At 37.2% G+C, this 27,080-nt stretch overlaps 1 long non-coding RNA gene across 3 annotated transcripts in view; it reads left to right on the forward strand.

Annotated features, from left to right (window-relative positions):
* The first annotated feature begins 15,287 nt into the window (after positions 1–15,287).
* Positions 15,288–27,080, forward strand: part of LOC130543334 (uncharacterized) — a 169,203-nt gene continuing 157,410 nt past the window's right edge. For 2 of the 3 annotated variants that reach the window (XR_008958604.1, XR_008958606.1), the window contains exons 1-2: positions 15,300–15,455; positions 17,670–17,781. This is a non-coding gene — a long non-coding RNA (uncharacterized LOC130543334). Of the gene's footprint in view, positions 15,456–17,669; positions 17,782–27,080 lie in introns of all 3 variants that reach the window. The other variant, XR_008958605.1, reaches the window with a different exon arrangement.

Raw genomic sequence — 27,080 nt, forward strand, 5'->3', positions numbered from 1 at the left:
AATATGTAATGGACAATAACAAACACTGTATTTCCACAACCACTTGTTTTCACCCTGTAAAGCTTAGAATAAAAAAATATCTGCTTTGAGATTAGACAAAATCACATCCTGTTCTTGTGATAAAAACTCTTAGGTAATGAGTTTCAACTTCAAAATTACATTTGAATGAGAAGGTGAACTTTTAATGGAACTTTTATAACTTGCTTGCATATATTGTGTTTATCTGTATCTTGTGTGAAAATTTAATCAGAGATGTCTGAATAAAAGAACAGATGGGAGCTTTATTTAAATTTAGAGAGAATGAATACCACATGCTGAGCTCAATAAAGCAATTTAAATAAGTCTTCCATCTTATATAAATTTTATTTAATGGTGTATTCAACTTAGAAATTCTAAAATAGCAAAAACACTAACTATAAAACAACTAAACCTACCTATGTTTCTCATATGTCATAAGCATAAAAATACGTTCTGAGAATATGGAAAATTTCATGGTGTTGTCCAAAGAGTATTAAATTTCCATTATTGATTGATTAGGTCTGCCATTTTTCAAAAAAATCTAACCTGTCCCACAAAAGAAAAAATAAATCACTAATTATTCCAGATAGAGATAAACAAGATTTATGGTTGAATGCAAAGATGACAATGTATTTTAAACAGATTCCCAGTGGAGTTGTCATAGGCTCTAGTAGGCTCAGAAGGTTAAATTCCAGATTTTCTTCGGTTACTATCCTTCTTTGCATTTTTGGTTACTGTTGTTGTGTAGCCCCCTCGCTGGTTTTATTTCATGATTTAAACAAAAATGATTTTTGGTTTGCCTATCTTTTTTAACACTGTAAAGATAAATAATACAAAAATGATTTTTTTCTCTTTTGACTATTTTTCTTTATTACAATGCATATCCCCATATAACATAATCGAGGTGAAAGAATATAAAATATTTACAGAACTAAATAAATATAAAATACGGTAGTACTAGTCATCATTATTAGTAATGTTAATTGTTTGAAGGTTGATAAATAACATAGAAATTATCCAAGTCAGAAAACAGTAGGTAAGGAGAAGGATTTTGATAATACTAGAGGGTTAGTACTTGACCAATCTTTGCAGAGGAAAACATTACCTACTCTGCACAATACTTAAAAAGAAATATTAAGGGCACTAGATAGTGATCAAAAGCAGGCAGAAACTTGAGGGTATTTGGCCCTTGACAAAAGGGAACTACACTGAGTGAGACTTACAAATATGAACATTTCTGAGAGCGTTCCACAATCCCAGTTGCTCAGTGCACCTAGGCCCTAAGCAGAAAGCCACAGAATTTGGCTTGAGTTGTCAGAAGATGGACCTGGGAGGTGGCCAGAGTGGCAGGGAGTCGAGAGGAGAATCCATAAATGAATGATCCCCCAAATACATATATGAACCCTGCCCAAATCCTTAGATTGCGTCTAAACCCTGCATGCTTAAGGAAACTTCGAGGTTCTCAGTGGGAAACCACAGCAAAAGGCTGAAAGAATTGGACAATTATAGCTCATATGCACAATGACCCTTTGGGTTTTGAGTTCAGTAAGTTATCTGACTACTAGAACAAAGATCAACACAATTAAGACAAGATAAGAAAGCTAAACAATAAACATTTCCAGATGTGCAAAGGAACAGGGAAAAATCACCAATGGTTAAACGAAAAGCAGTTGAGGGAATATAAACCTGAGGTGATCTATACACACACACACACACACACACACACACAGACACACAGGGACCGAAGGCAAATATCATAATTGACTTAATGGGGAATCTATAAAAATAGTAAAACAAAACAAAATAAAAATGAAAACTCTAGAACCAAAATGTAGAATAACCAAAATGAAAAATTACCTTATAGGCTTATCAGAGATCAGAGAGAGCAAAAGAAACTGATATTAAAGAGAGAGCTACTGAAATGATCCAACCTGGGGGATATAAAGAAAAGAAAACAGTTTATGAAAAATGCAGAACACTGACTTTTGCATAATACCAAGCAGTCTCACTTAAATATGATTGGATTCTTCATAAATGAAAAGAGAAAGAGAACAGTGCAGGAAAATTGAGTGAAGAACTGATGGCAAGATTTTTGCCCCAATTTGGGTGATGTTTTCAAGTATTTTTTATAGCCATACATTAGACAGCCTGACTCCAAGAAATAAGTGTAGACAATTTTGCTGCTTGTCCTTTTATAGGTGTCCCCCATGTAGCCAGGATTTTGATACTGCTTTTTGGCTATCCGAAACTTCTCAATATGGTTTATTTCATTCAGTAAATATCAAGCACAATTGAATTTTGTTTTTAATACACCACTAAAGTACATTTCTCTCAACTTATTTACTTCTTAAGAAAATAGCAACCTGTGAATCAGTGCTAATGTGTGAGCAATTGGGATGTAACCTACCCCCAAGGTATCAGCATTATAAATGATAAATTTATTTGCTCATAAGAATTAGTATGGAATGGGAAAATTTTACATATTTGAAGAAAGATGGTCCTTCTCAGTCATATCATCAATTAATAGCCACAAGTCCTCTAGGATTGGTGTGAGCATACAAATTATTTTCTTTGATATACTCTAGTTAGGCAGATGAGTTTCTTTTTCCAGAGTAGTTTCACAATTGTCTCTATTAACATTCTTGAGGTAATTCATTTGAGAGGAAGCATACATCCATTGATCAATGGAAATAGGGCTGTATAGGGACACAGTGAAAAAAAATCAGTGTGAGAAGCATGTTAAAATTTATGTGACTTGTGCTACTTTAAATTAATGTACCCAATTCTACCTTATCTGTGTTTCTTTACCTAGAATCATGATGCTTCAGGGCTGGAAAAGCTTCCCCCCCGGAACTAACATGTCTGAGTATTATTCCCTCTTCACATCTTTTCCAACACTCCATCTTCATCCAGTCAACCTGCACTTATTATCCAACTAAATGCATTCAGATTTTTACAGCACTTTTTTTTTTGCCTATGCATATGTAAATTCTATTTCAAGTTTAAGAAATTCTACACACTTTGATCTAGACTGCAACCCCATAACAACACACATTTTAAGATGCCATTTGAAATAAATTATTTGTTTAAAAAATATCAGTGAAAACAGAGCAATGCAATTGAGAGATACTCAAGAATATATCGTTGGATTCCAAGGCATGTGCGATCGTCAACCTTTTCAGAAGTATATTTGCTCTATTTTCTGCTTCTCTGTTAATGAGTGTACCAACATTTTTAAACCTAAATATAAAGGTAAGGAACTTGAACAACAGAACACGCCATGTGAGCATTTTTTTTCTTTGCCATGTCAGAGTCGACTCTTCAGAGAAGAAAGGCGGCTTATAATGAAACCTAAGTAGTTGTGAGAAAAGACATCACCGGCAGTTTCCTGACGGAAAGACTGAGATTTAATCACCGGAAGCTGCTTTTGCAGCCGCCTAGCTTCACCGTCAGGGAGCAGGACGCCTGCAAAGCCCGCCCTAAAGCCAACGGAATGGCTGCCGCGTGCCGCCTCAGGACCATAGATAATCTTCATCGACCATTTATTTTACTTCAGCACATTTTGATCTTGTGTTTTGTTACCTATAAAAGAAACACCACACCTTTATATCACTAGAAAAGGACATCTCGGGAGAAAAGACGGCTATTAAATCTATGAAAAGGAGGAAAATGCTTCTTCAGGGTTGAAGCTACTAGTCAGAATCTCGTTGCTCAGTAAAGCAAAGATCTATATTAAGCAACCATCCAAAACCTTTCAGCTTTAGAGGAACACAATTCACACATATTCATTGGAAAAGAGTGGCAGTAATAAGAATTACATAGTCCATGTGATATAGTAATACTTCCTAATATAAACAAGCCCCTTAAACTAGTTAAGTCACACAGCTTGTGTGACCTTGAAGGAGTAACTAAACCTCTTAGCTGGTTTCCTGGTCTAGAAAGTGGGAAAACTACATCTCTCTCACCGCTTAATAGAGAAGTAAGTTAGATAATCCATGTAAAAGTCCTAGCCTATGGTAGAGACCGAAGACAAACGATCTTTCTTCTATTTTATAGAATTTGATTAAAATTCTAGATTATCCATTATTATACAAGGTATCGACATCTGTTTATTATAATTTTCATAGCTGTTCACTAAATATTTGCAGAATTAAGTTACTGTATGAACAATTATGTGTTCTAATGCTCACTTCTGCTGGGAAAACATGACTCCTGAGTCATGACAAAAGAGGACAGCAGCAGGAGACTGTCCACGGCATTGGAAAGAAGGCCAGGCAGATTTAGGGTTTCACCAATATCTCAGTACATCTTAATAAATACAATATGAGCTGTCAGAAGTGAATTTATGTGAAATTTTGAGTTTCTAGAATCAGCAAAAATTTTCTATTTTAGCCTTTATAAATTCATGACATTAAATAATACTCATAATATTATCTAACAGGTTAAGAATTACAATGTGCTCACTATTATGGGTACCTTAATATAATATACTTTAGTATACTATCTCCCTTATTTTTCATAACTAATAGATACAGCTCTCTCTGAATATATGTGTGTATGCACACGTGTGTGTGTGTGTGCACGCACGCCTGTATGCACTCTGGCTCACTTGTATGCTGTGTTAATGAAACAAGAATTAAACTTAAGTATGTTTATCTTAAATGCCCATGCTATTTCTTTTACACTGTACTGGAAACATTATAAATGTGAATGGGGCTGGTGATTAAAAGCAGCATAAGTGCATTAGGGCTGTCTGCAGAATTTGATATAATTACAGGAATTAATTGAACCCCTCTCCTACTTTTGTGTGAAAAACTGTCACTATTTCATCATCTGTCCTAACATATTTACAAGCACAAGAAAAAAAATCTTTTATATTTTTCTAACCACTCAGAGCCCTAAAAAAGATCTCCATTTCCATTTAAGCATACAAAATAGGGCTATGAAAAACACCAGCTCAAGATAGGTATATGTGATATCTATAGAAATAGTCTGTAACTTTCCCAGGAAAGTGAAAAGATAATTGGAATGCAGAAAAAAGAAGACTTTTGTACCCTTAGCTGACTGGTGTCCTGGGAAAAAAGAAAGTAGAGTGAGACAAAGGGATTTTCCATTGATTTTGACTGTTTCTCTACTAAACACACCTTGAACAGGAACTGTAAATGTGTATCATTTATTGGATTTTCCCATTTCACTGAAGTGTATTTCCAGATTTACAACTCACTGTATTCTCACCCACTGGCTCAAAACTATCATAAAGGTAAGAAAGTGCATTCCGAGGCACAATGCTTTGCATATGGTGAGACTGCTGTGGTACAGCAGCTTACAGTTACCAAAGGCCACCCTCAAACAACTAGCAATGCCTAATTAAGTACTGACTGAAAACATCTGTAACTCCCCTCTTAATGCTTCCTATGACAGAATCAAAGAAAGTCCCAACTTCAAGCAGAAGTTGAAATGAAAGCTGGCATTCATAAGTCAAGGACTGGCAAGTAAGTTTAATTAAAATGACACTAGTTAGGAGTCCTTCTGCTTCTATCTATGAAGAATTGACTGTAGAGAATTACCTTCCCACAGAAAAAAAAGAACTAGAAAAACTGGCAAATACGTGAAAAGGAGATTTTGTATTTTGTCAACAGGCAAGGGAGGACCATATGATAAACGAGAGGAGAAAAGCAAAGAATCAAGGCTTTTCTTTTCTTTTTTTTTTCTTTTCTTTTTGTTTTCTCTTCTTCTCTTCTCTTCTCTTCTCTTCTCTTCTCTCTTCTCTTCTCTTTTATTATATGTTAGTCACCATACCGTACATCTTTAGTTTTTGATGTAGTGTTCCATGATTCATTGTTTGTGTAAAACACCCAGTACTCCATGCAATACGTGCTCTCCTTAATACCCATCACCAGGCTAGCCAATCCCCTTACACGCCCCCCCCCCCAACCCTCAGTTTGTTTCTGGGAGTCCATAGTCTCTCATGGTTCATCTTCCCCTCTGATTTCCCCCCCTTTGAGGCTGCTTTGCGCACCTTAGAGCCCAGAGGCAGTTTCTGAGCCTTGGGGTAGGAATTAGAAGCTAAACCCAGTACAGTGCTCTCACTCTGTTGAAGAGACAGGGATTGGAGTTTCAGAAGGCCTTTTCTTCCTCATGTTTATGTCCCTGTAAAACATAACTACTCTTCGTTTCTGAACAAGATGGAGTCTACATTTGACTTTACCCTTCCTACTACTTACAGCAAAAGCCCTACACACAATTTATAAAGCAACTGATAGAAGACTCCAAAAGGTAGAGGAAAAAAAGGCAACTAGCGGAAGAACTTGGAGGCATGAGACACAACACAGTGATGAGGACCCTGTTTTGCTTTGTTTTGTTTCTGTCTGCCTCCGGTAAAAGTAGAATTTCAATAACCCATAACTTCAGCTTTTATCTTTATCAATCAAGCATATCATTTCTCTGTGATTTTTATACAAAAAATAATTCCTGCCTAAATAAGGGAGTAAAAGGAGATCTCTTGTGCAGGATCTCAAACTAGAAACTTATTTAAAAGGACCCAAGTCAGTGAACATAGAATGCCCTCTAGGATTCAAAGTTCGTCCCTTCCATTTATACTAAATATAAATTCAATTTAACAAAATGAAAGTCTTTCCCCGCACCTCCCCAGACTTTTACTCTAATATCATCCATCCTTCAAATAGCCATTTCATGAAAGTCAATACTGTTGCCTCCTGCTTATTTAACTCAAAACCAAGATGCATGACCAAGGAAGATACAAAGCCTGTTAAATCCCATGACCCAGACGGGCAGATAACTTTAAGAATATGTGTTTATTTTTCTTTAGGACTATGATTTAAGACATTTTCAAGGTAGCTATTTTATTAGAATAGTTAGAAAATAATTTAGTATTTGATTCTACCTCTTTACTTTCACTGATTTAAACAAGAACTATCCACCTCAAGTGCAAGATCATAAGATCTGAAATATAACAATCTTCCCAAAGAACAAAGTTTGAGACTTCCTGGGAGCTATTAAACATTACTCTAAGCACAAGAGGATGTGGAACTGAGAAAAAGTTTCACTGACTTAGGAGTTTTATTTATGCTGGAGTCTTTCCATCTTTCTGCTCAGAGAGAAGAAAATGACACCCTCCTCAGTCCCAAAATGAGAAAATACAAATTGTGTTTTTTTTGCAAAATGACAGCAAAATTTTATTTTAATTTTCCCTAAATTTATAATTATTTCCAGTTCCAACATAACAAAAATTTTGGACACCAAGGAAACTGAACCAAGTGGAGCGGAGTATCTGTGTAAGAACATCAACTGAGTCCCAGATGATTTATTTGTATTATCAGATTGTGACATATCTCACACTTAGACCTCACTGTTTTCCTTCCTTCCTTCCTGCCTTCCTGCCTTCCTTCCTTCCTTCCTGCCTTCCTTCCTCTCTTTCTCTCTCTCTCTCTTTCTTTTTCTCTTTCTTTCTTTCTCTCTCTTATTTTTTATTTTTAGAGAGAGAGGGAGGGAGAGTGAAAATCTCATGCAGGCTCCACGCCCAGTGCAGAGCCCGACACGGGGCTGCACGCGGGTCTTGATGTCATGAAGCTGAGATCATGACCTGGGTCAAAATCAAGAATCTGTTGCTTAACCAACTGAGCTACCCAGGTGCCCAGAGCTCTTTTTTTTTTTTTTTTTAAGATGTTATTTATTTATTTGACAGGGAGAGAGACAGCCAGTGAGAGAGGGAACACAAGCAGGGGGAGTGGGAGAGGAAGAAGCAGGCTCCTAGAAGAGCAGGAAGCCCAATGTGGGGCTCCATCCCAGGACCCTGAGATCAAGCCCTGAGCTGAAGGCAGACGCCTAACAACTGAGCCACCCAGGAGCCCCCAGAGCTCATTTCTGATAAAGCAAACTAAATTGTGAAAGAAACTGCCAACGTTAGCTTGTGACATTGCTCAAGATAAAAGGAAGCAATTTTGGTGCACTTGAGACATTAAGATGCTAGAAAACAAACCCCACTCTTCTCGCTTGTCATTTATGTCAGAAGAAGATTGAAGTAATTGGGGTTGTTGAAGTCATAATTACTATTTGAGGGCTGAACACTTTCTTATAAAACTCAAGTAATCTGATTGCATTGGAAAGGTACTAGACAAAATCTTTTCTAAAATATGTATGTATCTAAATGTCAGAGAAGAAATGGGGAAAGTAGGAACCACCAGGAACAAAAGTTAAATAGCCATAAATTAAGCCAATATTAATTGTGTATTTTCTAGGGGCTCCTGGGTGCCTCAGTTGGTTGAGCTTCTGACTCTTGATTTCGTCTCAGGTCATGATCTTGGGATCTGGGATCAAACCCCTCAGTGCACTTGGTGCCACCACGGAGTCTGCTTGAGATTCTCTCTCTCCTCTCCCTCTGCCCCTCCCCACCAAGGTAAATAAATAAAATCTTTAAAAAACATATTAATTGTGTGTTTCCTGGGTGCAGGGCACAGTGATATAAACATTAGAAGCAGTTAGGAGATATAAAACATAGTCCCTGCTTTAAAAGCAGCTTATATTTTAATTAACAGTCATAACAAGCTAGAAAGTACAAATAATTTGTGTAAAAAAAGAAGAGATAAGATGGGCAGTTCATGATAAATTATAAATGAAAGTAACAATCAATACAGAAGAAAAGGAATGATTCAAATTGGGGATTTCAAAAAACAGTTTTATAACAATGTGGAAATTAAAGTAAGCCTTAGAAGATGGATGATTTAAGGGTATACTTACTTTACACACTAGATGTGCAAAAATGTGCAATCGTTTTATTCACGTCAAACATGATCTATTGACTGCAGGTGATACTTCCTCTATGTCAGATTTGCACTCAAGAATCTTTGCTTTTTGGGGGACCCCTGTACCTCAGGTCTCTCCAGTTTGAGGGTAACAGAAATCAAGTCAGTACCCACTGCTGTGTGGCCTCCCGTTCTGGACAGTCCTAGGGAGTAAGCAGTGTTCTCCTACACTCTTGTTACCTGATAATCTGCTTCCCCTCCCACTTAAGGGTTTCCTTTATTTATTTTCTTTCTCTCCGCATCGAATCTGTCCTCTCTGTACTCTCTGTAATAAGTAAAGATCCCTCAAGATGCTTGGCCTTCTGGGGAAAACAAAACAAAACAAAACAAAAACCCTACAAAGCTGGGGAAACATGTTCTATGACAAGTTTCTTCTTTCTCTCTGGAAAAGTAAATTTGCTTTTAGTCAAAAATCTGTACGCTTGGGGACCAGTTTGGAATAGTGAGGCAAAGGTAAATACACAGTACATTGTAAATTAATGTCCCAACAAATTATCCTGCCATATGTGAAAAAGGATATGTTGGGAAGTCCAGGTTGGGGAATAGCCAAAGGAGCGGGTTAGGCAATGAGGTTTAAGAGATAATGAACAAACCAGTCTAAAATCTGGAGATAATTCTAATTCTCTAAGAGAGAATTCAAATAGGAAAATAGTTTTCAGATATTCTAAATTAACTTCTAAGTTGAGTTTGGGAAAAATTTAAAGAACATTGAATATAAGAATAAAGGACTTATAGATATCACTCTAACGAGGATTACTGATATTTTTTTGGCAGAAGAATGACTTAAACAATGTCTTAAAAGTTCTTGGAAGATTAAAAAAAAAATAAATAAGAACCCAACAAAAACAGACCGAGAAAGGGAAAGACTAAAAGAAGGAAGAGTGAGTAGATAATCCAGCAGACACAAATAAGCATTTACCTTTTTAGCATATTTCGGTTATGGTAGCTGTGCCATTAATGAAATTTTGACAAATTAAAGTACCATTGAGTTGACTGGCAAAATTAAGGGCAGTAAATTAATAAGAAAAGGGAGTAAGGAATTAAAAAAAGATGGCATTGAAAAGGGATTTAGAATGTTAGTGGAGTTTTAGGGTTGGTGTGGAGAATGTAACCAACTCTCCGTAAGAAAATTTTCACTATAAATGATATCGCAAATCATTTATTATTCTGACAACTGCAAGAGACACAGAGGTCAACATTTTGAAATCCCACTGCTTGGAGGAGACATTTGAAAAATGAGCAAAGTGGAACAAAAAGCTTTATTTAAATAAATTGTTTCAAATATCAATGCCATTAGGGTGTTGAATGCAAAGTTTCTACATTTGCATGCAAAATGCAAATCAAGTGTGCAAAATTAATTTCCATTTTAATTAATTTTAATTAAAAAAAAGTCATTGCTTTAATGTTGGCAGAATGCCTCACACTTTTTTGTCATTGTTGAATTTTTAAAGGAAATTGGGTTTTAGGAGGTTGCATTAAAAAAGTTTTAGAAGCCTAGTGGTAGAATTTACAGTTACTCAGAGAAAACAATCTCTATATTCTATATGCCTAAATGCTAAGCCATTTTAAAAGTTTTTTTTTAAATTCTAATATAAATATAGAAATTAAAACTTCATTTGCTTTTTAAACTTGGCATGATAAAGAATTTTTGAGTAGACTAATATATTGTGTGGAAATGACAATCCAGGATCCTTGGGTACCATTGCTGCTGTGTGACCAATTAATTAACTCTGTGATCTCAGCTCTTAGGTCTTAGCTTCTTAGATCTTAGCCTCACTTCTTAAGTTTTATACATTAATTTCCAAAATAAAAGACTTTGAACCAGAACCAGAGCTCACAAACTGCATATGACGGGGTCTTAATCCACTCAGGTTGCTGTAACAAAATACCGCAGACAGGGTACCTTATAAACAGATAGCTATTTCTCACAGTTCTGGAAGCTGAAGGTCTTGGGCAGGGTGCCAGCATGGTCAGGGGACTAACCTCTTTTGGATGGCAGACATCTTATATCCGCACGTGGTGGTGGGAGGGGTGAGAGATCTCTGTGTGGTCTTTTTATAAGAACATTAATCTCATTCATGAGGGCTTCATTCTCATGACCTATTTACCTTCCAAAGTCTATACTTCCTTATGCGATTACCTTTGGATGGTTAAGATTCAACATATGAATTTGGGGGGGGACATATTTTTACCACAGGAGATAGCAAAAGTCATTTGCTTGGCCCATGGCATTAAATTTTTTTAAACATTCCAATGTCAAACAAAGAAAATTTTATATCAAAATCTACATGTATAGCTTCTTTTGTGCCTTGAGTCTATTCTCTCACTCAGTTGCTGTTGTCCTGGTTGGACTGGTCACAGAGTACCAGTGGAACCTCATTGGCTTTATCTGTTATTGGCCTGGTCCTTGTATGTATTGAAGTTAAAAAATCCCTTATCTAAATGATGACTAAGTTCCCCTAAATATCTAAGGCTGTTGGACCGTGTCAAAGAATGGAATGTGTATAGAGGTATATATCTAGATATCTGTTTTTAAATTAGTTTTATAAATAATTTATTCTATTATTTTCATTGTGTGCATTTCCCTTTCCCAAACAATATACTGTTGCCCTACACAGTAATTTTTAAAGATTTTAACTAACTTTATTATTGTGTATATTATTCCTTGGCAGGAGCCACAGATATTTTTGGAAATACGAATGAATTTTATCTCTATCACTACCTATACAGATACCTACATATATATACTCCATACACACATATTATCAATATACATATACATTACATACATATATGTGTGGGGAGGGTATAAAGAGAGACAGAGACAGAAAGGGTATATATGTGTATGCCTGTCTGTGTGTGTATAGATAGCAAGAAAGAGAAAACAAGAGAGAATGTATTTGATCATCTAACTTTGTGATATGACAGATTATACATAGCTATTATGTAGATTCACAAAAACTATCCCATCCTGCAAATGCTATAAACAGCACTGAGTGTGGCTACAGCATTATAAGAGCAAATATGAAGTTAGCAAGACATAAAACTGTGAGCAACCTAAAAGAATTATTTTTTTCTAAAATATTTAATAGTAAATAAAACATTAACCATTTAATCATTAAAATGTAATGTAAGCATTAAAACACTAACATATTTTATATTTATTTATTTATTTATAATTTTTATTTTGTTATATTAGTCACCATAAAGTACATTCCCAGTTTTTGATGCAATATTCCATGATTCATTATTTGCGTATAACACCCAGTGCACCATGCAATATGTGCCCTCCTTAAAAACACTAACATATTTTAAAAGACAAAACTTTATTTCACTTTTTCTTCCAGGATATATTCATATTTCACTTGGTCTTGTAAATATTTGAGAACATAGTCTGCATCAAGTTTCACTTTCCATGTTTTTACTATCTAGCATTATAGGGTACATTTTTCAATGTTGAAATCATATTGCTAATTATTTTAATGGCAACATAATATGCCTTCAAATGGAAGTATTTAGTTTGCTTAATTATTTCAACATATTTATACAATTATATGCACAATTTTTCTTTGTTATACTTCTTGCTGCCGTATGCTTCTGTGCACTTAGTTTTTTTTCCTCTTTTTCTGTCTTCTTTCTGTCTTTCTCCTCTTCTTCCTCTTTCCCCTACTTCTTCATCTAATCTTTTTCTTTTTCTTTTGAAGTGTTTCCATAAAGTACTTTCTCAAGAGTGGAATTATTGAATTAAAGATCAAAGTTTTTTTTATAATCTATAACATGCATTGCCACATTCTTTTCTAAATGGAAGTATGAATTTGTATGACCACAACAAATGAACCAGTTTTGTTCAAGACTTTATAATGATTGGCTATTATTATTTTAATGTCATGCTAATTAAAATACCTCATATTTAAAATTTTTCATGCTAATAATGAATATTTTAATATGAAACTTGTGGTTATACAAAAAAAACAATGGGACATCTAGGGTGCTATACATTCAAGACATCATCTTGCATATGCATCTATTCTTGAAGAGACTTTTCTTTCTACTTTTATTCTACTTTTTGCTTTTCTTTTTAGATTTATTTATTTATTTGAGGGAGGAGGGGCAGGGGGAGAGGAGGAGAGAGAATCCCAAGAAGACTCCCCGCTGAGTGTGGAGCCCAATGTGGGCTTGATCCCAGGACCCTGAGATCATGACCTGAGCCAAAACCAAGAGCTGGATGCTTAACTGACCAAGCCACCCAGGCAACCCTCTACTTTTCATTTTTCAACAAGATTGAGACAGCATATTACAGGAAGTTAAGTTTCTGTTTGAAGTATATTTTGTTAAGAAATGAGACCACAGATGCTACTGGACACCTGGGTGGCTCAGTCAGTTAAGCGACCCACTCTTGGTTTGGGCTCAGGTCATGATCTCAGGGCTCATAGGTTCCTGCTGTTGTAGGGCTTTGCGCTCAGTGGGGAGTCTGCTGGAGATTGTCTCTCCCTCTCCCCTTCCCCTCCTCATTCTCTCTCAAGTAAACAAATCTTTAAAAAAAGAAAAGAATGAGAGGACAGATGCTATGTGGCATGAATTGGTTAATTTTTTTTGGAGAAAATCTGTGTGGTCTCTCAGAAGTGAAATCTCAAAACCAAAATTCATTTTTATAACTTTGGCAAAATTAGGAATTCTTCCCACTTTTGAAATTGCGATAGTCATGGATGATTTTCAAGTGATGTCATTCCTATAGATATATCTTTTATCTAGTAGTTTCATTCAACCAAAGTCCAAGAGTTTGTAACATAAGAAGTCCAGCTGAGTGATGACAATAATCTTTTCATTCATGAGCTAATTAAACAAATGAGACAAACTACAGGGAGCTGTTCAGTTAATGGTACTTCTTTGTATCTAATGGATGCAGAGGGTATGCTGGCTACAATGGTTTACAAGAATGCCACCTTCTTTCATACCCCCTGATCTGTCCCCTGTCCTCAATTCCATGCCCCCAAGTCTGTGGGGAGTTCGAGTACCTGGATCCGAGTGCCAGAAGAAAACTGTAACAGTATTTCTGAGTTGTTGGCTTCCTAAATGAATTGCTTGGATCGTTCCTTTTTATTTTGCTGACTTTCTTCAGGCTCCTGCTTTTCCATTATTACGTTTTTCTGGTTGTTATTGTTACCTAACACCCATAATGACTGTTGATGGCTTCTCTTCTTAACACAATGGTCTATTCACAATCTCAACTCCCTGTGTGTCAAAACCTCTTTACTGCCTTCTGACCTTGTGAGTCTTTATGATCTTTGCAGCTTCCTGCCTTCTGGTGATTGTTATCTTCTGGCCTCATGGCCAAGTCATTATCTTCATGGATCTCTCTCCTGATACTAACTCATGTCTAAGAGGAGAATCTCCACTAAACATCTTGGTGATGCTGGTGCCCCCTCACCAGTACATGCCTGATGACCTTCTTTGAGCAGTGTTTCCTCTGGCCCTCCAGTGAAATATAATCCACTAGTGGGTATTTGGGCCTCAAATAATATATTCTCCCTTCCTTCAGCCTTCAGTCCCTTCTCTGCTGTCTGCCATAGCAACTAAGGCTTATTTGACTTAGGCTCAGCCATCACTTTTTAATAGCCATACTAGCAGTGAGTTCACCTATTCCCTTCGTTTATTTATTCATTCAAGGGAACCGTCGTCTTTAGGCCTACTACGTGATAGAGACTTGGAGCTGAATTTGTAAATCAAGACCCAAAATCTCGGTTCTATTCTTAGCAGAGCTCTAGGTCTGTCCAGTGGGTGTGGATTAGAGAAATAAAGGAAACTCCAGAAAGGCAGTGAAAGTGGGCGGGAAGCAGCAATTATGGATAAATCATGCTGAGGCCAAACGGCAGAGTCGCTATACTCTGCTAATAATTATTACCATTATATGAAGCGTAGGAGTAACTGTGCCTCTTCCCACACACTGTCCTAGGAATGGAAAGTGAATGCCCTTGGGTAGGACTTAACTCGACTTTGCAGTGCTTGGGACACCCATCTCGCGCCACTTCAGAAACACACACGCTCCCTGGCGGCGAGACCAGTCTCATCCTTGCCGGCCTCCACCCTCCGCCAGCAGCGGCCCTGGGAACGCGCCGGCCGGGGCGGGACGCCTGGGGTCACCACGCCGAGCCGGGGTTGGCGGATCCTCAGGGCAGACCCGGGCGCGAGCCTGGCAGACGGAAGCGCCTCCAGCCCTGGTCCTCACTCCTGCCCGGAGAGGGCAAGCACGGGAAGCAGCGCGAGGGCAGCGGCTAGAGCCGGGAAGCAGCGCGAGGGCAGCGGCTGCGGCGAGGGCGGGTCCGGGGGACGCGGTGCGCGTTGGAGCGAGCGCACGAATCCCCGGCGCGCCCGCCGCGCTCTCCCGGCAGCTCCTCCCCGCCAGGCGCCGGCCGCGCCCCGGACCAATCCGAGTAGCGCAACCGCGACGTCCGCGGGGTCCCAGGGCGGGCGAGGGAAGGGCCGACCGCGTCGCCCCCGCCCGATTCCCCGCACCGAGTCCCCTGCAAACGCCGCCCGGACCGCGGGGCTGCCCCGGGGAGTCGCTGAGGCCGAGCACCCCGGGAAGGAGGATCCCGCGGACTGCTGCAGCCCGAGGTAATCGCCCTGGATGACGGACGGGGCCCGTCCTCGCCCAGAAACGCGACCCCAGCGACTCGGAATGCGGACTCCAGAGGTGGCACTCTCGATCGAGACAAGTTTCTCGCGGTTTGAAATGATGTGGTTGAAACTGACACTCATTTTAATAGCCATATTTTCTCTCCTGCTTTATTTAGACCAAGAGGTGTTACTTGCCCTGGAGTATTTTGGGTTGAAAACATTATTCTAAAAGTTTTTATATGTTGTGGTTGTTTGCGTATGTGTATTTATTAACTTTCTAGCTAATTAGAAACCCTTAAAATAGTCTTTAAGGCACATTACAGGATCGCTGTGACGCTTGAGCGTCATCTTACCAATTTAATTAGCATCTGTCTTCTAGGAATCGTACCATAGCCAGTCCCTTGGTGATGGGTTTTGCTTCTTACACGCTGTTGCACTGAGTTCACCAGGTTCATAGACATTGTATGGCTAATTTTAGTAACGTATTATATAACACAAAGTTATGGGGCCACTACCAATTCGGCCGTTTCTGGTGCAGCCTCTTTCCGAAGAGCCTAAACAGTTGGGAGTTTATGCTGCGGTTTTCTGCTTTTTTATGCCTGTCTTAAAGTTTTCTGAAGTCCTGACTTCAGCACAAAATTAACTTTATGTAAGTGTGTACCGTTATTTGGCCTATCCAATAATAATAACCCACTTGTAAATATATTAACTTTTAAAGGAAACTAAGCAGCTATTTGTTAAATTTAATTTACGGAGTTAGTTTCAGAGTTGACCAAGAGACTTAGTTTTGTTCTCTTGAAATCATTTCAATTAAATTACATCAAGTAAAACAAAACTTAAAGAGAAATACTTTCTAAGTTGTTTCTAATTTTCTCTTTGAAACAGTCCAACATTGAAAATAATCACCACCCTCCCCCTTGTAATTGTCTAAGATCTCTGTAAAAAATTTGTAATTGTTTCTTTGATGAGTGTGTTAAACAAACTAGGACCCTCCCTTGCTCCAGACTAGAATTGTGTGACAGATTTTAGGGATTCCTACTTGACACAAAGCATGTTATTTTCTTCAGTTAGTTACTCAGGCCATTTGAATTTCAAATTTAGTTAGGACTGAAGGTTTACTTCTCTTTTTATGAACATTTATAATATAGCAACAATGTAATAAGGAAGGATTTGGAAAACAAAACTTTAAAACAGCAGAAATGCCTTAAACTCCTAATACTCAAGTGTTGAGACACAAGTGAAGCCAGTCTCAAACACTTGGGTAGTCATACTTTGTCCTTAAAAAGACATAGACCAAAATGCTGTTTAAGAAAATTTTTCGAAAGCTTACATAGAATGCACACTTTTTTTCTTTCCTGGATTTCACTAATAAAATATAAACTAGTAAAAACATGACTATAAATATTAAGAGGCTTCCTCTAATAGAGCTTATCTCTTTTCCCCCTCCTCCCAGTTACCACAATATCTACCTTGCCTATGATATGCTAATTGTTTTTTTAATTCATTTCATGGGAAAAAAAGGAGATTATCTCCTCAAATATGTAAAATATTGATTCTAAATGGCTCTTACCATTTAAAAATTTTCTCTGGGGCGCCTGGGTAGCGCAGTCGTTAAGCGTCTGCCTTAGGCTCAGGGCGTGATCCTGGCGTTCCAGGATCGAGTCCCACATCGGGCTCCTCCGCTGGGAGCCTGCTTCTTCCTCTCGCACTCCCCCTGCTTGTGTTCCCTCTCTCACTGGCTGTCTCTATTTCTGTCAAATAAATAAATAAAATCTTTAAAGAAAAAAAAATTTTTCTTTAACATCTTTAAAATGAAGGGATATCAAAAAATTAAAATTCTTAGAAGAACACTTGCATTTTTGTGACATTTGTTATTAATTTGTTGATTTATAATATGGCATTTCCTTTTAGCTAATTTTTTGTGAAAATATTATTTCTGAAAATTATAGCCAATAATATTTGAGTAATTTTGGTAAAATAGAAAATTAGTTTTAATGGTAGTAGGGATACATTTTATTTTTTTTTCCGGACCATATATCATGCAAAGTGTATTATGAGCTAAAATTGAAATATCCAATGGTTGATGTCGGTTTGAAGAAATTGTAACTTTAGTGTGATATATATATATATATATATATATATATATATATATATATATAGTTAAGGAAATGTTTGGCTTTCTAACTTTCTAACTTTCTAACTTTCTTGCAGTCAAGCTGTGCTTCGGCTGCTCTTTGGTGCTGAAGGCCAACTCACAATAACTCACAGCTACAACTCTTCTGACACCCATTCCATGAGTAGTAAACTTAAGGTATTTTTCAAGGTAAAGTGCCATATTTATTGTAATATTCATGTATTTTTCAATTTTTTAGTATGTGCAAAACTGTGCTGACACATTAATTAGGTTCTTAGCTTTAATTTTTATGTGCTACTAGCAAAGTTTCTGAGTTATATACACCTAACTCTGTTTTTCATGGGCTTTGTTGTTTATACAGCAAGATTTTGCATAATCTGGTGCTTTTTCTAGCACTGCCTATGTCAGATTATAGCAGAACTGACTGTATATGTATGTATGTTTAGGTACTTTATTATGTATAGTCTGAAATATGTACTTTATAGGATAAATAATGTAATTATACTTACTGTAATGCAAAGATAAAATATCTATTTCAGTTATATATTGCTATATAACAAATGATCCTGGAATTTAGTATCTTAAAATAAAGGGCTTGTGGGTGGCTCAGTTGGTTAAGCACCTGCATTTGGCTCAGGTCATGATCCCAGGATCCTAGGATCGAGCCCCACATGGAGCCCAGCATCAAGCCCCCCCTCCCCCCCATCGGGCTCCTTGCTCATCGGGGAGCCTGCTTCTCCCTCTCTCTCTGCCTGCCACTCCCCCTGCTGTGCTCTCTCTCTGTCAAATAAATAAAATCTTTTAAAAAATTAAATTAAAAGCTTAAATTAAAAGCTGTTAGCTTTTGATCTCTCTCATGGTTCTATGGCTTGAATGGGCTCAGTTGGCCAGTTCTCCTGTTCTCATTTGGGTTCTTACAGCATTATAATCAGATGGCAGTGGGGCTGGAAGCATCTGAGGTCAGTTGGCAGACTATGATGGCCATGCTTCCCTCTTTCCCCAAGTAGCCCAAAACCTCTTCTCTCCACCTGGTGTCTTTATGTCATTCCTAACAGGGTAGCCATGTTTCTTACATGGAAACTCAGGGTAATCAACAACCACAAACACGGAAACTGCCAGGAGTTTCTAAGCCTTAGACTGGAACTGGCACAGGTTCCCTTTCTCCAACTCCAGTAGGCTAAGCAGTTACAGGGCCAACCCTGACTTAAGGATAGGGGAAATAAGCACTACATCTTGATGGGGGAAGTAAAATAGCAAAGAATCTGTGGCTGTCTTTAATCCACTGCAGTATTCTTCACTAATAATTTTGCAGATGACTATCACAAGACTTTGGATCCAGAAAGTTCTTAGAAGTCATTTAATTTAAGATCATTAGTTTACTTCAGAAGAATACTGGAACATAATGTCACAATAATGGTAGGACCTGGAGCTATGACCCCCCCCCCCCAGCTTTTTAAAAACTTTCTCGTAACACATGGAAAAGTGCCTGGGATATGGTAGGCAGTTAATATATACTGTTGACATGGGACTTTATTAATAAGTAAAACCTAAGATTCTAATAGTCTACTCTAAGAAGCACCCACATATCTGACTTGTTAGAAATATGCCTGAATTTTCCAGAAGGCATGAAGACTTAAAAGAGATTTTAAATGATAACAGAACAAGATATTTCAAAAACTTTTAACTATTTTCATGTAATTATTATTCTTTTTTAAACACATAAAAAAATGAAATGTTATAAGACAGTGACTCTAAGATAAATCATAAGGAACATATGACACCATCATGGTCTAATACCAAATTGTGCCATAGGAAATGTTTGACTCCTCAAAGTTTCGTAAGAGGAATCTGTGTAAATATGCATTTCTCAAACAATAAGTCAGGATGAGGAACCTTATTTTTATTACCAAAACGTTACCTCCTAATAAAAACAATAAAAGATGATTTTGGTTTGAGCCTAAATTTAAAAACACACGCACTAACAAAATTCATTGTATATACAGCATCATAATGGGGGAAAAAAACCTTGTTCTTTCTTTTTTTGAAGTATAATTGGCATACAGTATCCTACTAGTTTCAGGTATATATCATAGTGATTTGATATTTTTATGTTGTGAAATGACCCCCATGATAAGTCTAGTTACCATCTGTCACCATACAAAGTTATTCAAATATTACTTACTCTATTTCTTGTGCTATACATTATGTCCCCATGATTGATTTATTTTATCACTGGACGTTTGTACCTCTTAGTGCCCCTCACCTATTTCACCTACCCTCAACCTCCTCCCTCCTCTGGTAACTCACAGTTTATTTCCTGTATCTATAAGTCTGTTTCTATTTTCCTTTGTTTTATTTTTTAGATTGTACATATAAGTGAAATAATACAGTATTTCTGACTTATTTCACTTAGCAAAATATGCTGTAGGTCCATCCATGTGGTCAAAATTATAAGATTTCATTCTTTTTATGGCTAAGCAGTATTCTATTGTGTATATAGGTATGTGTATATTATATTATATTATATTATATTATATTAATCATTCTTCTTTATCCATTCATCTGTTGATGGACACTTACGTTGCTCCCATATCTTGTTATTGTAAATAATGCTGTGATGAGATAATGGTGTATATGTTTTTGAATTAGTGCTTTTGTTTTCTTTGAATCAATCAATAATCAGAAGTGGAATTGCTGGATCATAGGGAAGCTGTATTTTTAATTTTTTGGGGAACCTCCATACTGTTTTCCATAGTGGTAGCACCAATTTTTATTCCCACCAAGAGTGCACGAGAGTTCCTTTTTCTCTACACTTGTTATTTTTTTGTCTTTTGATACTATCTAATTTTGACCAGTGTGAGGTAGTATTTAATTAGGTTTTGGTTTGCATTTTGCTGGTTATTGAAGATGAACATCTTTCATGGGTCTGTTGGCCATCCATTTGTCTTCTTTGGAAAAAAGTCTATTCAAGTCTTATGCCCTGTTTTTAATTGGGTTGTTTGTTTTTTGGTGTTGACTTGTATGAGTTCAGTATATAGTTTGGGTATTTACCCTATTAGGTATATCATTTACAAGTATCTTCTCTCATTCAGTACGTTGCCTTTTCATTTTGTTGATGGTTTCTCTGGCTGTGCAAAAGGTTTTTTTGTGTGTGTATAATCCCATTTGTTTATTTTAACTTTTGTTGCCCTTACCTAAGGAGACTGATTCAAGAAAATATTGCTAAGCCCAGTATCATACTGCCTATGTTTGCTTCTAGGAATTTTGTGGCTTTACGTCTTACATTCAAGTCTTTAAATCATTTTGAATTTATTTTTGTTTATAGTATAAGATGGTGGTCCAGTTTCATTCTTTTGCATGTAGCTGTCCAGGTTCCCCAACATCATTTATTTAAGAAACTGTCTTTCCCCATTGTATATTCTTGCCTCCTTTGTCGTAGTTTAATTGACCACATATGTGTGGGTTTAATTCTGGGCTATTTTGTTTCATAGATCCATGTGTCTGCTTTTGTGCCACTGCCATGTTCTTTTGATTACAATAGCTTTGTAGTATAGTTTAAAGTCAGGATGTGTGATACCTCCAGGTTTTTTGTTCTTTCTCATGATTTCTTTGACTATTTGGGGTCTTAAGTGGTTCCGTACAAATTTTAGAATTCTTTAGAATTCTAGTTCTGTGAAAAATGCCATTGGTATATTGATAAGCGTTGCTTTGAATCTGTAGGTTGCTTTAGGTAGTATGGACATTTTAACAATATTAATCCATACAACCCATAAGCATGGTCTATCTTTCCATTTATCTGTGTCATTTTCAGTTGCTTCCATCAGGATCTTATTGTATTCAGAGTACAAGTCTTTCACCTTCTTGGTTAAATTTATTCTTAGGTATTTTAGTCATTTTGATGAAAATGTAAATGTGATTGTTGTCTTAATTTCTCTTCCTGCTAGTTTGTTACTACTGTACAGAAACACAACTGATTTCCTTATGTTAGTTTTGCATCCTGTGACTTTACTGTCTTCATTTACTAGTTCTAGTAGCCCTTCGGTGGAGTCCTTAGGGTTTTTTCTATGTAATATCGTGTCACCAGCAATTAGTGACAGTTTTACTTCTTCCTTTTTAATCAGATGCTTTTTATTTATACTTCTTGTCTGATTGTTGTGGTTAGGACTTACAGTACTGCGTTAAATAGAAGTGGCAACAGTGGACATCCTTGTCTTGTCTTGTTTTTGATATTAGAGGAAACACTTTCAGCTTTTCACCATTGAGTATGATGTTAACTGTGGGTTTTTTGTATATGGCCTTTATTAAGTTGAGTATGTTTCTTCTATATCCACTTTGTGATTTTTTTTTTATCATAAATGGATGTTGATTTTGTCAGATGCTTTTTCAGCATCTATTGAGATGATCCTGTGATTTTTATCCTTTGTTTTATGCATGTGGCATATCATGTTGATTGATTTGTGGATGTTGCACCGTGCTTGCATCCCTGGAATAATTCTCCCTTGATCGTGGTATGTTATTTTTAATGTATGGTTGAATTTGGTATGCTAATATTTTGTTGAGGATGTTTGCATTTATGTTCATTAGGGATAATGGCTTGTAATTTTTTTTTTCTGGTGTCTTTGTCAGGTTTTACTATCAGGATAACACCAGCCTTCTAAAACGAGTTTGGAAGCTTTCCTTCCTCTTCAATTTTTTGAAATAATTTGACGATAGATACTGACTCTAAATATTCAGTAGAATTTACCAGGGAAGCTGTCAGGTCCTGTACTTTGGTATGTTGGGAATTTTTAAATTACTGATTTAATTTTTTTACTTGTAATTGGTCTATTAAATTTTCTCTTTCTTCATGATTCAGTCTTGGACAGAGTGTGTTTCTTTTTCTTTTTTTTTTTTTTAAGATTTTATTTATTTATTTGACAGAGAGAGACACAGCGAGAGAGGGAACATCAGCAAGGGGAGTGGGAGAGGGAGAAGCAGGCTTCCCGCTGAGCAGGGAGCCAGATGCGGGGCTCGATCCCAGGACCCTGTTGGGTCAGGATCATGGCCTGAGTTGAAGGCAGATGCTTAACAACAGAGCCACCCAGGTGCCCACAGAGTGTGTTTCTAAGAATTTATCTATTTCTTCTTGGTTTTCCAATTTGTTGGTCTATAATTGTTTGTAGTAATCTCTCATGATCCTTTGTATTTCTGTGATGTCAGTTGCAACTTCTCTGTCATTGCTGATTTTATTTATTTGGGCCCTCATTTTTTTTTTTAATGAGACTGGCTAGAGGTTAATCAATTTTGTTTATCTTTTCTGTGAATCAGCTCTTAGTGTCTTTGATCTTTTCTTTTTTTTTTTGTTTTTTGATTCAATTTCATTTATTTCTACTCTGATATTATTTCATTTCTTCTACTAACTTTGGGCTTTGTTTGCTCTTCTTTTATGGGGTTTTCCTTCAGGTGAAAAGTTGGACTGTTTACTTGGGATTTTTCTTTTTCTTGAGGTAGGCCTATATTGATACGAACTTCCTTCTTAGAACTGCTTTTGCTGTGTAACATTGATTTTGGAAAGTTGTGTTTCCATTTTCCTCTGTCTCAAGATTGTTAGGCATTTTTTAATTTCCTCTTTGATTTCTTTGTTGACCCATTGGTGGTTTAGTAGCATGTTGTTTAACCTCCACATATTTGTGTTTTTCTCACTTTTCTTCTTGTAGTTGATTTCTATTTTCACACTGTTGTCTGGAAAAGATGCTTGATATGATTTCAGTTTCTTGAATTTATTGAGGCATGTTTTGTGGCCTAACAGTGATGTATGGTAAAGAATGTTCCATGTGTACTTGAAAAGAATATGTATTCACTATGGTGAGATATCACCTCACATTAGTCAGAATGGCTAAAATCAAAAGCCCAAAGAGCAGTAGGTATTGGTGAGGATGTGGAGAAAAAGGACACCTGTTGCATTGCTGGCGGGAATGCAAAGAAGTGCATCCATTGTGGAAAATGATATAAAGGGTCCTCAAAAAGTTAAAAATAGAACCACCCTAAGGTCCGGTAATTGCACTACTGGGTATTTACCCAAAGAATACAAAAACACTAATTCAGAGGGAAAAAGGCACCCCTATGTTTATTGCAACATTGTTTACAATAGCCAAGATATGGATGCAACCAAATGTCCATCGATTGATGAATCGATAAAGAAAATGTGGTTCATATATATATGGTGGAATATTACTCAGCCATAAAAAAAATGAAACCTTGCCATTTGCAGCAACACGGATGGAGCTAGAAAATATAATGCTAAGTGAAATAAGTCAAAGAAAGACAAACACTATATGATTTCACTCATTTGTGGAATTTAAGAAACAAATGAGCAAAGGAAAAAGAGAGAGAGAGAGAAAGAGAGAAATGAAGAAATAGACTCTTAACTACAGAGAACACACAGATAGTTACCAGAGGGGAGGTAGGTGGAGGGATGGGTTAAATAGGTGATGGGGATTAATGAGCACTTGTGTGATGAGCACAGGGTGATGTATGGTTGTTCAATCAATATATTGTACACCGGAAACTGATATAAGACTGTATGTTAACTATAGTAAAATTAAAATAAATAAACTAAGAAAGAAAAAAAGAAGGAAGGAAAGAAGGGAAGAAGAGAAGGAAAGAAAGGGAAGGAAGGAAGGAAAGTAAGAAAGAAAGAAAAAATGAACTCTATTCTGAATAAAAAAAAAATAGGACCATCTGGGTAGTGCAGTTGATTGAGTGTCTGACTCTTGGTCGTGGTCTCAGGGTTGTGAGATCAAACCCCAAGTGGCTGTGGCTTCACGCTCAGTGTGCAGTCTGATTAAGACTTTCTCTCCCTCTGCCCCCCCCCATTATCTCTCTTTCTCTCAAGTAAATAAATAAATCTTAAAAAAAAAAAAGGAAAGAAAACAAAAAGAATGTGTGCACACTCACCTGCCCTTGGGCACAGTAAAAAACAGTATTTGAAAGTACAACTAGATTATAAGTGAAGGAAATTCATTGGCTATCCCTAGAATATCCACCAAGTGAATAAGAAACTTGTGGAACTCTCTCCATAGATGGAGTTGCCAGCAAGCACCAATTTTTTGTGTTCTCGCTCCATTTTAATAATACTGGCAGGATCAGAGTCCAGGTGCTCTTGCCTCCCTGGTATGGCCACCCCAGCACACTCAGTCCCCTTGCTCACACCACCTCTGGCCATCTCCCCAAGATGGTCTCAGGACCCCCAGCCCTCACCTGCTCCAGCTCGAGTTGTCCCACCCTTGGGACCCCTGGCCTATGTTGCTCCAGTTCCAGCTGCGTCACTGTGGTGGCTCTGTCAGGTGCACCTCAGGACCCCCATTCTATATCTCCTCTGGCTCTGACCATCCTGTCAAGTGGGCCCTGACACAGTGTGCCCCAGTATACCCCCAGCCTGTGCCCATTCCAGCTATGGCTAGCCTGCCACCAGCCACACACAGTCTGCACAGGGGACACTTCCACACAAGGCCACTCCTTCAAGACTCACTTATTTTGAGAGGGGTAGCTGTTTTGCCTAATCCATAGAAGCAAATACAGAAAATCACACAAGATGAAAAGGCAGAGGAATATGTTCCAAAGGAACAAGATATAATGTAAAACTGCAGAAAAAATATACCAATGAATGGAACTAAGTGATTTACCTGATAAAGAGTTCAAAGTAATGGTCGTTAAGATGCTCACCAAACTTGGGAGTAGAGTGGAGGAACGCAGTGAGAACTTCAACACAGAGTTAGAAAATATAAGAAAAAACTACTCAGAGCTGAACAATCCAGTAACTGAAATGAAAATTACACTAGAGAGAATCGAGCAGATTAGATGATACAGAAAAATGGATGAATGACCTGGAAGACAGAAATCAGCCAATCAGAATAAGAAAAAGGAAAAAAAAATTTAAAAATGAGAATAGTTTAAAGGAATTCTGGGACAATTTCAAGCATAATAGCATTTGTCTCATAGTAGTCCCAGAAAGTGAGGAGAGAGAAAGGGGCAGAAAACTTACTTGAAGAAATAATGGCTGAAAATTTCCCTTACGTGGGGAAGGAAACAGACATTCAGGTCCAGGAAGCACAGAGAGTCACAAAAAAGATAAGTCCAAAGAAATCTACACTGAGAGATATTATAATTAAAATGGCAAAAGTTAAAAATAAAGAGAATCTTAAAGGCAGCAAGACAAAAACAAATTGACACGTGTAAGGGAAACCTCATAAAACTATTTGTTGATATCTTAGCAGAAACTTTGCAGGCCAGAAGAAAGTGGCAGATATATTTAAAGTGCTGAATGGGAAAAAACTTACAACCAGGAATACTCTATCCAGGGAGGTTATCATTCAGAATTGAAAGGAGAGATAGAGTTCTCCAGACAAGCAAAAACTAAAAGAGTTCATCATCACTAACCTGACCTTAGAAGAAATGTTTAAGGGTCTTTAAGTGGAATAAAAAGGCCATGACTAGAAATAAGAAAATACATTAAAAAAAAAAAAAATCTTCCTAGAAAGACAAATATATGGTAGAGGCAGCGGGTCATACACTTAAAAACTAGTATAAAGGTTAAAAGACAAAAATAGTAAAGTCAGCTATAGCTACAAGTAGATAAAGGATATAAAATGTAATGTCAAAAACATAAGAGGTGGGCGAGCTGTAAAAATGTAGTGCTTTTAGAGTGTGTTCAAACTCGTGCGACCATCAGCTAGAACAGACTGCTGTAAAAGTAGGTTGATATGTATGAACCTCATGGTGACTGCAATAGATACACAGCAAAAGGAAGATAAAGAAACTTGAACATAACCCTAAAGAAAACAGTCTGACCGCAAGGGAAGAGAGCAGAAGAAAGGAGAAGAAAGGAGCAGAGAAGAACTACAAAACCAGAAAACTATTAATAAAATGGCAATAAGTATATGCTTATTAATGATTATTTTTTAAAAGATTTATTTATTTGAGAGACAGAGAGAGAGGGTGCACAAGCATTGCAGGGAGGGGCAGAGAGAGGGGGTGAGAGAGTCATAAGTAGACTGTGCTGAGTATGGAGTTTAACTCGGGGCTTGATCTCATGACCTTGAGATCACGACCTGAGCTGAAACCAAAAGTTGGACACTTAACCGATTGCACCACCCAGGCGCCCAAATAATTACTTTAAATGTAAATGGGCTGCTCCAATCAAAAGACATAGGGTGGCTGAATGGATTAAAAAAGAAAGAAAACACGATACCCACCTATGTACTGCCTATAAGAGGCTCACTTCAGATCTAAGACTGAAAGAAATTGAGAGAGATATTCTATATAAACGGAAACAAAAAGAAAACTGTGGTAGCAATACTCATATCACACAAAATAGACTTTGAAACAAAGACTGTAGCAAAAGAGCTAGACGTACAGTTGGTTTAAGTGAGGCACATAATGAAATGTTTCTGTCAGAAGTTCAGAAATACCAAAGTAAAATAGTGAATCAGCGAAGTAGCAATTAGCAA

The sequence above is a fragment of the Ursus arctos genome, unplaced genomic scaffold, assembly GCF_023065955.2.
Source record: "Ursus arctos isolate Adak ecotype North America unplaced genomic scaffold, UrsArc2.0 scaffold_11, whole genome shotgun sequence".
NCBI lineage: Eukaryota > Metazoa > Chordata > Mammalia > Carnivora > Ursidae > Ursus > Ursus arctos.